Raw genomic sequence first — 14313 nt, forward strand, 5'->3', positions numbered from 1 at the left:
AGTGCAATGCAGCTGCCTATAAGTCAAGGGCAGAGGCCTCAGCATAACCCCTTGCAAGGCCATTGCTCTTGGATGTCCAGCCTCCCGAGCTGTGAGAATTGCCAGCAACTGAGCCATTGTGTTTGTGTTTGCGCTGTGACAGCAGCCCAGGCAGGCTACGCTCCCCCTGTACTCCAGCTGCCCCGGTAGCGCCCTGTTCTTATACACCCCAGGACTGTCTCGCTGGCTCCCGTGAGCTCAGCTTGTCTACCAATTCCTGGTATTAAACAACCTCTGTTTTGAGTACTTTTTGGAGTAATTGCCTTTTTCTCCTTTGGACCTGTTGTAGGTGATGGTCCCCTAAGTCAGGCAACTACTACCTTGGGGAAACTCTACTATGTTATTTTGCCCAAAGATCACTCCAGCTGGGTCTGTTGATACAGGAGGGGTGGGGAGGGTCACAAGACCCTTACCCTGAGTATCCAGTTACTCCCTACCACCTGTTTTATGCAACTGTGTCTTAATTGTACATGGCTTCCGGGTGTGGTTAGAGTATATGGGGCGAGTCCTCATCCCTACTGAATTAAGTCTTCCCGGGTGCAGCCTGTTGTTGGAAGCAGCACCCACAACCCGGTAACTGACTCCTCACCAATGCTCTGCAAGGAAGCCCATTTCCTGTTTTCCCAGATTTTCAATGGAGCCTTAGAAGGGGTCGATGTTGTTTATATCCTCCTCCTGGTGGGAAATTTAGGCAATGACCCCTTATCATTCATGCAGGCATCACACGGGCTGTGATACAGTCAACCACGGTCACTGGAAATACAATGTGCCCCATCAGAATGAATTCTAAATTGGGGTGAGGGATCCTCCTCAGCAGGACAGCAGTGGGATGGAGCGCTCAAGAATCCGGCACCGCGAAGTGAAGGCAGGTTCCCGCCTCCTTCCGGGCTGCCGCCGCCATACGCGCTCGCAGTGCTTAGCTCTTCTGTCAGAACCCTGGTGTCTTTCTCTTCTGTTCCTCGAACGCCTCTTTCCCCTTCTTTCTCACCTGCTCTGGGACCATTCACCCCAAGATCTCCCTCTCCCCGTGCCGGCCCAGTTATGGCAGAGAATGACGTCGACAACGAGCTCTTAGACTACGAAGATGATGAAGTGGAGACAGCGGCTGGGGGAGATAGCACCGAAGCGCCTGCCAAGAAAGACGTCAAGGGCTCCTATGTCTCCATCCACAGCTCCGGCCTCCGAGACTTCCTGCTCAAGCCAGAGCTGCTCCGGGCCATTGTAGACTGTGGCTTTGAGCATCCCTCAGAAGTCCAGCACGAATGCATCCCTCTGGCCATTCTGGGGATGGATGTCCTGTGCCAGGCCAAGTCGGGCATGGGGAAGACAGCAGTGTTTGTCCTGGCCACACTGCAGCAGCTGGAGCCAATCACTGGGCAGGTGTCTGTGCTGGTGATGTGTCACACTAGGGAGCTGGCCTTTCAGATCAGCAAAGGAGTACGAGCGCTTCTCAAAGTACATGCCGAACGTCAAGGTGGCAGTGGTTTTTGGCGGTCTGTCTATCAAGAGGGATGAAGAGGTGCTGAAGAAGAACTGCCCACACATCGTCGTGGGGACTCCCGGCCGAATTCTAGCCCTGGCTCGAAATAAGAGTCTGAACCTCAAGCACATTAAACACTTTATCTTGGACGAGTGTGACAAGATGCTTGAACAGCTCGACATGCGTCGGGATGTCCAGGAAATCTTTCGCATGACCCCCCATGAGAAGCAGGTCATGATGTTCAGTGCCATCTTGAGCAAAGAGATCCGGCCAGTCTGCCGCAAGTTCATGCAAGATCCTATGGAGATCTTCGTGGATGACGAGACCAAGTTGACGCTGCACGGGTTGCAGCAATACTACGTGAAATTGAAGGACAATGAGAAGAACCGGAAGCTTTTTGACCTTCTCGATGTCCTCGAGTTCAACCAGGTGCTGATCTTTGTGAAGTCCGTGCAGCGCTGCATTGCTCTGGCCCAGCTTCTAGTGGAGCAGAACTTCCCAGCCATTGCCATCCACCCTGGGATGCCCCAGGAGGAGAGGCTCTCTCGGTGTCAGCAGTTCAAGGATTTCCAGCGGCGGATTCTTGTGGCTACCAACCTGTTTGGCCGAGGAATGGACATTGAACGTGTGAATATCGCCTTCAACTATGACATGCCAGAGGACTCGGACACCTACCTGCACCGGGTGGCCAGGGCAGGCCGGTTTGGCACCAAGGGCTTGGCTATCACATTTGTGTCAGATGAGAATGATGCTAAGATCCTCAATGACATGCAGGACCGCTTTGAGGTGAACATCAGTGAACTACCTGATGAGATTGACATCTCCTCCTATATTGAACAGACGCGGTAGAGGAATCACCCAGTCTGGAGTGTGGCTGTCTCTTGAGTTAGAAGAGGACACCAGGGATCAGGGTGGAGACACCACTGTCCCCCGCCCCTGCCAGCCCTCACCCTGTCCTGCCCATGCTTCCCTCTGTCACCACCACTGCTGAACCTGTTCCTGATTTATCAGAGTTGTTGTTTGTTTGTTTGTTTGTTTTTTAACAAAACTAAGTATGAAAAAAAAAAAGAATCCGGCACCGCAAAAATAAAGTTGGACTGATCCGTGTTGGAATCTCGATACCATCCGTTTCCCAAGTGTGTCTCATTAGTTTCTCTAAGCCTTAATTTCCTCATCTGCAAAGTATGGGGACAATACCAAAAGTCACCAAAGTGGAGCAAATGGTGTCTGCAAAATACTCGACATCTGGTCTAGAGCTTTCATTAGGTACGAACCAATAGAACGGGAAAAAGGACAGAGGCTGGCGAGGTGACGGAATCGGCTATAATTACCAGCATTCTCATAATCCACAGTGTATACAGTTGCTCTCTGGCAGCACTGTGGGCCTCTTGGGAGGTGGCCTAGAAATGTGTTTCTAATCCTCCGTAATGCTCAGGACAGTGGCTAGAAAGCAGGGCGTTTCTCTACGTTGCAGTGTTCTTGATTTTGTAATTCCCACGGAATACCTTACATTAAGCCTGTCGTTTCTTCCACACAGACTGAGACGAGCCCCGGTCTTGCCTTTGGTTTCCAGGCTTTTTTCCAAAGGACTCCAGTGTAATTCTCTTGTCTTCCTTCCACACTCACTTTTACACGCCCCACGTTGACCCTCGTGTCTGACCTGATCTCTGACCCCAAAGGAAGTGCTCGGAACTCCAAAACAAAGGTCAGCAGCAAGCTATTCCCGTAAAGGACCAGCCACTTATAGTCCCTAAACTGGTCCAGCGGTCAGAACATTTTCCTTCCTCATTCTTTCCAGCATAAAAAAAAAATCCATCAGTAGCAATTCCGTGGAATAAGGGCACAACAGAGGTGCCTAAGTCCCTTCCTCCTGCATGGACCATGAGACTGTGCTTGTGCACCTCATGTCCTCAGTCTGGGCCTGAAGTGTTTGCTGAGCCTCCTGTCCAGGAGCAGTGCTGGACTGCGTCAGCCGGTAGGAATGCCGAGGAGGAGGAAGGGATGCTGGCCAGCTTCTGTTCCCAGAAACCACGCCTGCTCCTCTGCTATCTGGCTTCCTTGACTTCCTTCCCCGTGGACATCCTCCTCCCCCTTCGCCAGAGCACAGGAGCCCCAGGACAGTGCTGGAGATGGTGCCCTTCTCCTCTGTCAGATCCCCCCCTTCAGAGGGTCACGGAAGAAAGCTGCCAACCCGTCCTCGGGTCATCCAGTGCAGTATTCTGGTCTCTGCAACAACCGCTGTCCAGGCTGACCCCAATCTGTTTCGGTGAACTTTCTAGAGAGAAAGGTTGTCGCCATTAAGTGTCTGGAAACACACAAACAGTCGGTCTCTTTGTGATGGGAGCCTAAAATAACCAGGTGACCTGATTTTCACCCTCTGTTGGGAGCAGAGGACCGTTGAAGGTAGAGAGACAGCGTCCTCTGTTTCCTGGTGACAATGTTTTCTACTCTGAACCCATTCTTTTCCTTCCTCTTTATCATTGTTCTTCCTCATTTCTCAATCATATCTTTTGAAGGGGCTGGAAAGGAAGCTGGGCTGGTGGAGGACCTCTTAGATATTTTATGAACACACACACACACACACACACACACACACACACACACACACCGAGAGAAAGAGAGAGAGGGCAGCGAGAGAAAGGGAGGAGAGGGGGGAGAGAGAAATGCTAGCAGCAGGAGGATCAGAAAGTTCAGGGGTCATCCGTGGCTACATAGCAATATTCAACCCAGGCTACAGTGAAATCCTGTTTCAAAAGAGATTGAAATTGTTTCATTAGAGTGAACTTGTAGGGTTGCTGGGGTCTGTGATTCTAGGCCTTTGAAGACAGAGGCAGGAGGCAGAGTTTGAGGCCAGCCTGTTTTTAAAAAGAATGAGGAATTTCCCATCTAAGTTGATCCACTATTCTGCCTCATTCAATAGAGAATAGTGGACACTTCGGGAGGTCTTTTACCAGATGCCTGGCTTTCTCTTAAGAAATTCCTAGGTTTTGCCGGGCAGTGATGGCACACACCTTTAATCCTAGCACTCAAAAGACAGAGGCAGATGCTTCCTTGTGAATTCGAGGATGGCCTGGTCTACAGAGCAATTTCCAGGTCACCCAGAACTACACAGAGAAAACATGTCTCAAACAAAAACAAAAACAAAACAAGAAAAAGAAATTCCTAGGCTAGTTGGGGCTCACCTGTAATCCACACACTAGGGAAACCAAATCGAGATTTTGAATTAGAAGCCAGCTGGGCTTCATAGCAAGATCTTATCCCAATGTATGGACAAACAAACAAGCACTCAAAAATCTTTACACACACCTGAGGTGGGCCTTTTACAGCAGTGTTTACGTGTGTACCTTTGCTCCAGGGCCTTGTTCATTGGGTCTGGGTGTAGATGATTCAAAGCCAGATCTGTATATTCTCTTTTCCAGGTCTTGAAATGAGGTTCCTGTAGTCCTTGTAGACCTAACTGTCTAGGATACAGGAAATGCAGACCTGGCTCTGCCATTGGAGAGCTGGGTCAGTGGAAGCAGAGAGAGCGTTGAAGACCTGACGCTGTTCTCAGACTACAGGTGAGGCTGGAGGAGGAGCAGACCCGGCAGCTCTCCAGATTCTGTTTTCTCAGTTCAGGAAAAGCTGCTCTTGGGTCCCTTGGGACTCACACTGAGCATGGCATACATCTGCCTGAATTTAGATGTGTTTGAGGAACAATAAGGGACAACCTAGTCGGGCAGTGGTGGCTCAGCACTCAGGAGGCAGAGGCAGGAGGATATCTGTGAGTTTGAGGTCCACCTGGTCTGCAGAGGGAGTTCTAGGACAGTCAGAGCTACACAGAGAAACCCTATTTCAGAGAGAGAGAGAGAGAGAGAGAGAGAGAGAGAGAGAGAGAGAGAGAGAGAGAGAGATTACATCCCCCCGGACGAGTTGTTTCCTCAGGAAAGATGGAAGAGGTAGAGCAGGGCTTGCTTACTTCAGCCGTGTCACTGAGGACCAAGGCTCTTCCATCAGTTGGCATTCAACATGCTGATTTATCATGGTGCTTGTTGTCTTGTGGTCACAGTATAGTTCCCATGGCTCCAGACATTTTGTCCTCCCATCACAGCATCAAGGAAGCAAGGAAGGAGCCAGAAGGAAAGGGGCTCAGTCTTTGTTAATAAAGACAAATCTCTCCTACAGACCTCGCAGAAGGGCCTGCTGTGTCTGGATCCGGGTCGCTGACATCATACAAGGAAGGATGGGAAGGTGAAGGTGTGGCAAAGGTGAATTGGATTTCTGTTATTACCTTAGCCCAGTTATGAATCATGACTGGCAAGACTCTGCTCTGAGATCAAGGGTTTCCTCCCTGTACCCAAACAGAATAAGGAGGCAGAAGGGAAGGAAAGCTGGTGGTGTGTGTGTGTGTGTGTGTGTGTGTATGTGTGTGTGTGTGCTGGCATTATTAGTAATACAGTACCCACCACATCTTCACCAAACTTTCTGTTCCACTAAAGCTAACTTAGCTGTCTGCTTTTGGTGCTTGTCACCAGAAGACTCTTGAGTAAGACACTTGCTTAAGGGGGAAGTCTTCCCAAAGTTGGGTACCTGTACCTCCAGCTGCACCTGCACCTCCAGTTACTCTGCTATGCCTTAAGAATGAGCCTAGCTTTAGTCCATAAGCCAGAGCCAGGGTGAGCATTACAGTGAGACTTTATCTCCTTTTTAAAACCGGCAGGGAAGCCACATTGTATCTCCAGGGATTGGGAGGTAGGGGTGGGAGGATCAGGAGTTCCAGGCCAATGTGGGCTACAAGAGATCCTATCTTAAAGGGCGAGGGGGAGGAAAGGGAGGAAGAAGAGGAAAGAGAAAGGGAAAAAATAAGCCAGGTGTAGTGGCACACACGTTTGATCCCAGCACTTGGGAGGCAGAGGCAAAAGGATCTCTGTGAGTTCGAGACCAGCCTGGCTGGCCTACAAAGAGAGTTCCAGGAAAAGTCAGGGATGTTTCACAGAGAAACCCTGTCTCAAAAATAAAAATAGAAAGATAGGAAGGGAGGGAGGGAGGCAGGCAGGAAGAGGGGGGAGAGGAGGGGAGGGAGGAGGGGAGGGAGGGAGGGAAGGAGGGAGGGAGGAAGAGGGGGGAGGGGGAGGGAGGAAGGAAGAAAGGGAAAATGGAGTGAAGAGCTGAGGCTGGGGAATAGCTTTGTCTGTAGATCAGTAGAACATACATGAAGCCCTGGGTTTGATCCCTGGCATTGCAGAAACCATAGTTGCGCAAACGTGTAAGCTCTTAATTTGGGAAGTAGGATAAACAGAAGTTCAAGGGCATCTTTGTCTACTTAGCAGTCTGAAGCCAGCTTGAAATGTCTGAGACTCTGATCCCTAAGGGATGTGGAGGAGGCCAGGTAAGTAGGTGGGAGGAAATGCACCCTTCCCTATGTCTCCGTTTATCTAATCACTTCAGGTCTCAGCTCCACATCATCTCTTCCTATAGGTTGAGGGGGTCCTGATCTATGAGCACATATGCCCACCAGGGAAGGGTGATGTCAGGGGTTCAGTTTGGGGATCTGTTCCCTGCTTTTCTTCCTCTCCACCAGGATAGTGGGAAAGCAGCATATGGATACAGATTCAAGCTTTCCGTAGGTGGACTGCTCCCCGGGCTGGAGCAGAGGTCCATGGTTGTCCGTGACATTCGAGTCACATCCTTTGGGTCACATCAGAACATCGTAAAGGTTAGATGTTTTCTGCTGACTTTACTTATTGTTTTAGAGTAGTTCAAGAAATGACTGTGCAGAATGTCTACTAAAGCCTTGGGCTCTGAATTGTTTCCTCCACCGACGGCCACTGTTTGAATCTCTGTCACTTATTAATCCTTTAAGAGACCCAGTTTCCTCATTATCAAGGTCACACGTGCAGAAAGTGAATAAGGAGAGGTTAACAGTGCTTGCAGAGGACCCATGTTCTAGTCCCATAACCATCCCAGGCACCTAACGACCCATCTAAGTCCAGCTCTAGGGGATCCGACACCTTTTCCTGGTCTCCCTTCACACCTGCACACATGTGCGAACACACACACACACACACACACGTCAAAATAAAAATCTTTTTTAAAGTGAATAGACCAACAGTTCTCAGGAATCTCATGGTTATCTCTCTTTCTCCCTTCCGCCTTCATTCACTCCCCTGACTCCAACAAGATTCCACATGCTGTCCGTGAGCCTCCTGCCTCGGCTTCCCTACTGTTGTGATTACAGATGTAATCACAGATGCAATAAATGTAAACAAACAAAAACTAGACCCGAAGAGGGCATTGGTATACTTAGAATCTCAGCACTCAGGAGATGGACACAGGCAGATCAGCAATTCAAGATTATCCTCCTCTACAAGGCTACCCCAGGCTAGAAAGAGACTCAATCTCAAGACAAACACACAGAAAGTAGTGGGGTTTTTTTTTTGGTTTTTCGAGACAGGGTTTCTCTGTGGCTTTGGTTCCTGTCCTGGAACTAGCTCTGTAGACCAGGCTGGTCTTGAACTCACAGAGATCCGCTTGCCTCTGCCTCCCGAGTGCTGGGATTAAAGGCGTGCACCACCATCGCCCAGCTGAAAGTAGTGTTGTTTTAAGGTTAAAAACATAGTCTATATTAATGAACAGGACATGTGTGTGTGTGGTGTTTGTGTACAGTATCTTAGATTTTCTTTTTCTTTTTTTATGTATTTATAATGTATACAGTGTTCTGTCTGCATGTATCCCTGCAGGCCAGAAGAGGGCAGCATATCTCATTACAGATGGCTGTGAGCCGCCATGTGGTTGCTGGGAATTGAACTCAGGACCTCTGGAAGAACAGCCAGGGCTCTTAACTGCTGAGCCATCTTCCCAGCCCAGATTTTATTTTCTTTATTAAGAACTTTCCAGAGGAGCCTGGAGAGATGCTCAGCAGTTAAGAGCACTGGCTGCTCTAGCAGAGGACCTGGGTTCGATTCCCAGCACCCACACAGTAACACACAGGCTCATGTAACTCCTGTTTCTCAGGATCTGATGCCCTCTTCTGACCTCCACAGGGACGAGGCACACACAGGAAGAAGACATACATGAAGGCAAAAGCATTGATCCAATCAAAAGAAAGATAGAAAAAAATTAAAAAGAACTTAATATACCATAAGACACATAGTATAGAATGCAGTGTTTTTCAGTATACTTAGAGTTTCCCAACCATCACCATAATTTAATTTAAAACAGCCTCATCCAAACACTGGACACACTAACAGTCATTCCCTGTCCTACCTCCCTTGCCCTTGGTACCCCCCTCATACTCTAATCTCACCTAGGTCAATGAAACCACTCCTGTGCCTTCTGTCTTGGCCATTTTTAGAAGCATCTGCATCTTCCTTATGTGTGTGTTCTTGGACTAGCCCAATGCTTCAGAGTTTCTTTTTTTTTTTATTTTTCGAGACAGGGTTTCTCAGTAGCTTTTGGTTCCTGTCCTGGAACTAGCTCTTGTAGACCAGGCTGGCCTCGAACTCATAGAGATCCACCTGCCTCTGCCTCCCGAGTGCGCTTCAGAGTTTCTTGTATCCCATATCATGCATCAGTATCTCACTCCTTTTCATTGCTGAATAATATTGTTTTATGAACATCAACTTTTTTAATCGACTCATCAGTTGATAGACATCCGAGCTGTGTCTCCACATTAACTGTTGTGATTATGAATATCTGTATACATGTTCCTGTGTTGATGTAGCTAGTCGGTTTCTCCTGGGTAGAGACAGAGGAACCGAATAGCAGGATTATATGATGGCTCTTTTTCACCTTTAAAGGAGTTGGACAACTATTTCCCAAAGCTGCTGCTACATTTTATATTCCCACCAACAATGTACAGGGTTCCGATTGGTCCATATTTCACCAATACTTGTTACTGTCTGTCTCTGTTTTAGCCATCCTAACGTGTTTGAAGCAGCATCTTATCGTGTTGTATGTTATCCCTTTGTCTGTCTGTTTCTTTTATGGGTTTTTTTGTTTGTTTTAGTGAGAGAGTCTTATTACACAGCCCAGGCTGTTGTGAGCTCACAATCCTTCTGCCTCAGCCTCGGTACAGGAATTACAGGCATTCACCACCATTCCTGGAAGTCCTCTATTTAACCTTCCCTTTTTAATTGCCCTGGCTAGAAGTTGCAGCTCAGCTGTTGAATACAAGCAGTGACAGGTGACCTTCCTATCATGTTTGTGATCTTGGGGGGAAAAAAAATCCAGACTTTCACCACTAGAGTAATTCCAGCTACATGTGTTTTTTAAATGTCCTTTAAGGGGTTGAGGGAGCTCTGGCTTTTCCTACTATGTCTGATGTTTTATCCTAAAAAAATGTTAGATTTTGCCAAAAGCTTTTTAATGTCTATTAAAATGATTATATGGCTTTTGTACTTTATTAGTATGTTGTACTTGTTAATTGTTTTAGTTATTAAAGTGAACTTGTAGTTCCCCTGTCATTAGGTTTTAATTGCAATTATAAATAGTTGCATCATTAAAACAGGGGAAGTACTTACAAGTAGAAAGTCAATTATCCACAATAGAACCTCAAGGATTTTCCAGGACAGCCAGGATGATACTGAGAAACCCTGTTTCAAAAGAGAGAGAGAGAGAGAGAGAGAGAGAGAGAGAGAGAGGCAGAAATAATTTCACTGTAGATCAGGCATAGTAATTTATGTTGATAATCACAGTGCTCAGGAAGCTGAGGCAGGAGGATTTTGAGTTCCAGGCTCACCTGAGCGGCATAGTGAGGTTGTCTCAAAGCAACAAAATGAAGCAACCCCACATGAGCACACGACAACTGAATGTGTGTTGGTTAATTTGGGCTGTCAACTTGACTTTGAGTAAGAAACCCACAGAGGTCTGGGAGATGGCTCAGTAGGTAAGAGCACCTGCTGTATAAGCATGGGGATTTGAGTTCAAGTACCCATCTTCCCCAACAAGTCAAGTTTGACTGCCATATTTGTAACCCTGCTTTGAGATGCAGAGACAGACTGGCCTAGGAGCTAACAGGGCACCTAGCCCAGCCAAAAGGGCAAGCTTCAGGTTCAGTGAGATAACTATCTGGGAATGAAGAGAAGGTGGAAGAGAACACCTTTCTGTGGCCTCCACACAAGTGCACACAGGCACATGGGTACACAGGCATATCCAGACTCATATGTGACTACACAGACATGCACCACTAACACCATCCCCATACACATGCAACCATCGTGATGATGATGATGATAATAATAATACCCACCGAGGACACAAGTAATATACATATATCAAAACTCATCAAGTTATGTATTTGAATATTTGCAGTTTACCTAAGACCTCTTTTTTTGCGGGAAGTGGGTTCGAGACAGGGTTTCTCAGTAGCTATGGAGCCTATCCTGGAACTCACTCTGTAGACCAGGCTGGCCTCGAACTTAGAGAGATCCCACCTGCTTCTGCCTCCTGAGTGCTGGGATTAAAGGTGTGCACCACCACCGCCCAACTTCATTAGAACTCTCAACTGCTAAGCCATCTCTCCAACCCCTCATTAGACTCCAATAGTATGATTGAAAAGATTTTGATGAAACTGGGGATATAGCTCAGTAGTTCCCCCCCACAACACACATACACACACACCAGCATACACAGAGACTGAGTTTTATCCCTAGCACTGCATAAACTGGGTGTGGTGGTTTATGCTTGTAATCCCAGCATTTGGAGAAGAGACAGGTGAAAGAAACAGTCAAGGCCATCCTTGACTACGTAGTGAGTTTGAGAGCAGCCTGGGCTACCTTACACCCTCTCCCATTCAAAACAAAAGAGGATTCTGTTGAATGAGTATAATAGTTGCCTGCGTCCAGTCCCAGTTTCACACACACACACACCGCACGCACGCGCACACACACACTTCAACCTACCTTTTTTGGTACAGCCGAGCTGGCATGTTTAATGCACACTGCAGGTATTGTCCAATCCCAGCATCCTCTCCACCTATCCTGTTGTTATTTCCTCCTTATTGAAACAGTCCCCATTGGAGACAGACAGGAGACTTTCTAGAAGGTAGTAAAACTTACAAAGCTAAGAGAACTGAGAAATTTTTACCAGATTCACAAGGCCCCTCCCAAAAGTTTATACCAGCCGTGGGTTGCTGGTGAGGGAGGAAGCTGTCCCGTGGTACTGCCTGCCAGGTGTGTGGGGGTAAACTTCCCTGAGTTGTCACCCATGCTGGGCTGGGCTGGGCTTTTTGTGATTCAGCTGCCTTGAGTCACTTTATGCTTCTGCGTGTCACCTCAGTAAACTCACTGTTCGCTAAGTTAGTCTTGACAGTATTTGCTCACTTGGCTGGTGCTTGGTGTCCTGTCTAGGGAATAGGCTCTCATTTACCGCTTTCCTGGAAATATCACACAACAGCTGTTGGACCCACTTCCTGGTGTTGGCTTTCCCAGGTGGTTTTCCTGTGGTAGCCAAATGGCTGCGGTCCATGTGAGCCTCACATTTAACCTGCCACACCTTTCAGAGCGAACAGGTTTCTTTCCCTGAGCCATGAGTGAGTCAACCATACCCCTGCTCTGTACCTGAGCCATTCTCAACTCACCTTTAACACCTGACTCCCAACCAGAGCAGCAAGAATGAGGCATACTAGGGGGAAAACGTACGCGCGGAGTGGTCAGTGTGGGAAAGGTTGGCTGAGTGAAATAAAATGGTCTTCTTGAACACAATGCTTAAGCTTTAGGAGCTGTTAAGATGTAAGAGTGTACCATACTGGAAATATGAGAAGCTCAAGGGCTTTTAAGAGTATGTGTGTATGCCATGGAGTATTTGTAGAGGCCAGAGACAACTTGTGGGAGTCAGTTCTCTCTACCCACGTGCATCCTGGGAACTGAACTCAGAGCTGGCAGTAAATGCCTAACCCTGCTGAACCACCTCATGCTGTGGAATATTAGCTGAAGATGTGTTTAATTTGTTTATGCTGTGCAATATTTGTTTAATGCTGCAAAGATGTCTTGTGTGCTTTTATGTTACGTTTGTTTAACTCTGTGAAGCAGTCTTACTTTGCCTGTCTAAAACACCTGATTGGTCTAGTAACGAGCTGAATGGCCAATAGGTAGGCAGGAGCAAGGATAGGTGGGACTGCCAGGAAGAGAGAATGAATAGAACAGAGAGGAAGGGAGGAGCGAGAAAAGGAGGAGAGAAGGATGCCAGGGGCCAACTACACAGCCACACATCAAGCCAGGAGTAAGAAGAAAAGAAAGGCATATACAGAAAAAGATAAAAGCCCAAAGGTAGAAGGTAGACAGGATAATTTAAGTTAAAAAAAGTTTGCTAATTGGGCAGTGGTAGCACACACCTTTAATTCCAGCACTAGAGAGGCAGAGGCAGGCATATACAGAAAAAGATAAAAGCCCAAAGGGAGAAGGTAGACAGGATAATTTAAGTTAAAAAAAGTTTGCTAATTGGGCAGTGGTAGCACACACCTTTAATTCCATCACTAGAGAGGCAGAGGCAGGCAGGTGTCTGGTGTCTGTGAGTTTGAGACCAGCCTGGTCTACAAGCAAGTTCAGGACAGGCTCCAAAGTAACAGAGAAACCCTGTCTTGAAAAGAAAGAAAGAAAGAAAGAAAGAAAGAAAGAAAGAAAGAAAGAAGGGAGGGAGGGAGGGAGGGAGGGAAAAGCTGGCTATAAGCAAGCCAAGCTGGGCATTCATAAGTAAGAATAAGTCCCCGTGTGTTTATTTGGGAGCTGGTTGGTGGACCCCCAAAGAGTAAAACAAACAAACAAAAAACAACTATAAACTAGCCCATGATCAAGGTCTTGAAACAGATACAAGGAAGTTTCTTTCTTTGTTAGTCCTTTTGAACTCCCCTGTTGCCCCCTCTCTCCCTCATCTAATTCCTGTGTGTTTTAGAAAAGCAACTGAGGAAACCATTGCTGAGGGTTTGACGCATCCTAGCAGCATAGAGAGAGAATAAGTCTTCAGAACAGGTCAGCATGGCTCCTCCAAACACTAGAGGCCAGAAGTGATCGGGTATGGCTACAATACAAGAAGAAGAGGAAAAGGGGGAGTGTTTTGAGGGAGGGAGAAAAATCCCAACAAGATCATTTCAAAGGTAGTTAGATTATCTTGTCCAGATGTGCTGTTACCAAGTGTAAAACTCCACTGGTTCCATCCCGCGCTCTACTCGCTACATGCTACTGGAACTAGGCTGAAAATTTAAAAACATACACACACACAGAGACGGGGCCACGGGGACATCCTTGAGACAAAAATGTCCTCTTTATTGTGTTCATGGGCAGCTTATATAGGGTTCTTGCCACACCCCTGTTCTTAGGATCTCTCAGCTGCAGACTCATCAGAACACACTCTCCTGCCATCAGGGTCTCGTGCACAGAGCAGCTGCAAGCTGCTCAGAGCAGAGGAAAACAAGTTGTTTACAAGAATTTCAGGGTCTGGTGGTCCGCAGTCCCCAACAACCAAGTAAGCCTAGAGTTTGAGGGAGAGGAGGGGAAATCTTTGAAAGGTTCTATAATACTAAGTGAAAGGGGCTGGGCAGTGGTGGTGCACATCTTTAATCCCAGCACTCAGGAGGCAGGGAGAGGCAAGTTAAGTTTGAGGCCAAGCCTGGTCTATAGAGCGAGTTCCAGAACAGACTCCGAAGCTACAGAGAAACCACATCTTGAAAAAAAAAATAAGTGAAGAGAAACAGCACCTTGGCCTTTAAACTACTGTTCATGGCCATTTTTATTGCTCTACGTATTCAGTTTTTGAGTCAGAACCTTGTGTTGCTTAGACAGACCCTGAGGATTCCTCAAAGTCCTGAGGGATCTGCCTCC

At 47.4% G+C, this 14313-nt stretch overlaps 1 long non-coding RNA gene and 1 pseudogene across 1 annotated transcript; one reads left to right on the forward strand and one right to left on the reverse strand.

Annotated features, from left to right (window-relative positions):
- The first annotated feature begins 593 nt into the window (after positions 1-593).
- Positions 594-3790, forward strand: LOC121452322 (annotated as a pseudogene).
- A 5406-nt stretch (positions 3791-9196) lies between these two features.
- On the reverse strand, positions 9197-11612 carry LOC121452323. The gene is made up of 3 exons (XR_005974838.1): positions 11401-11612; positions 10021-10092; positions 9197-9235 (listed from the first exon to the last, which is right to left on the reverse strand). It is a non-coding gene; the product is annotated as an uncharacterized LOC121452323 (long non-coding RNA).
- Positions 11613-14313: the final 2701 nt, after the last annotated feature.

Source organism: Microtus oregoni, unplaced genomic scaffold, assembly GCF_018167655.1.
Source record: "Microtus oregoni isolate MIOR12 unplaced genomic scaffold, Mior012 000009F_ref0000495, whole genome shotgun sequence".
NCBI classification, from domain to species: domain Eukaryota; kingdom Metazoa; phylum Chordata; class Mammalia; order Rodentia; family Cricetidae; genus Microtus; species Microtus oregoni.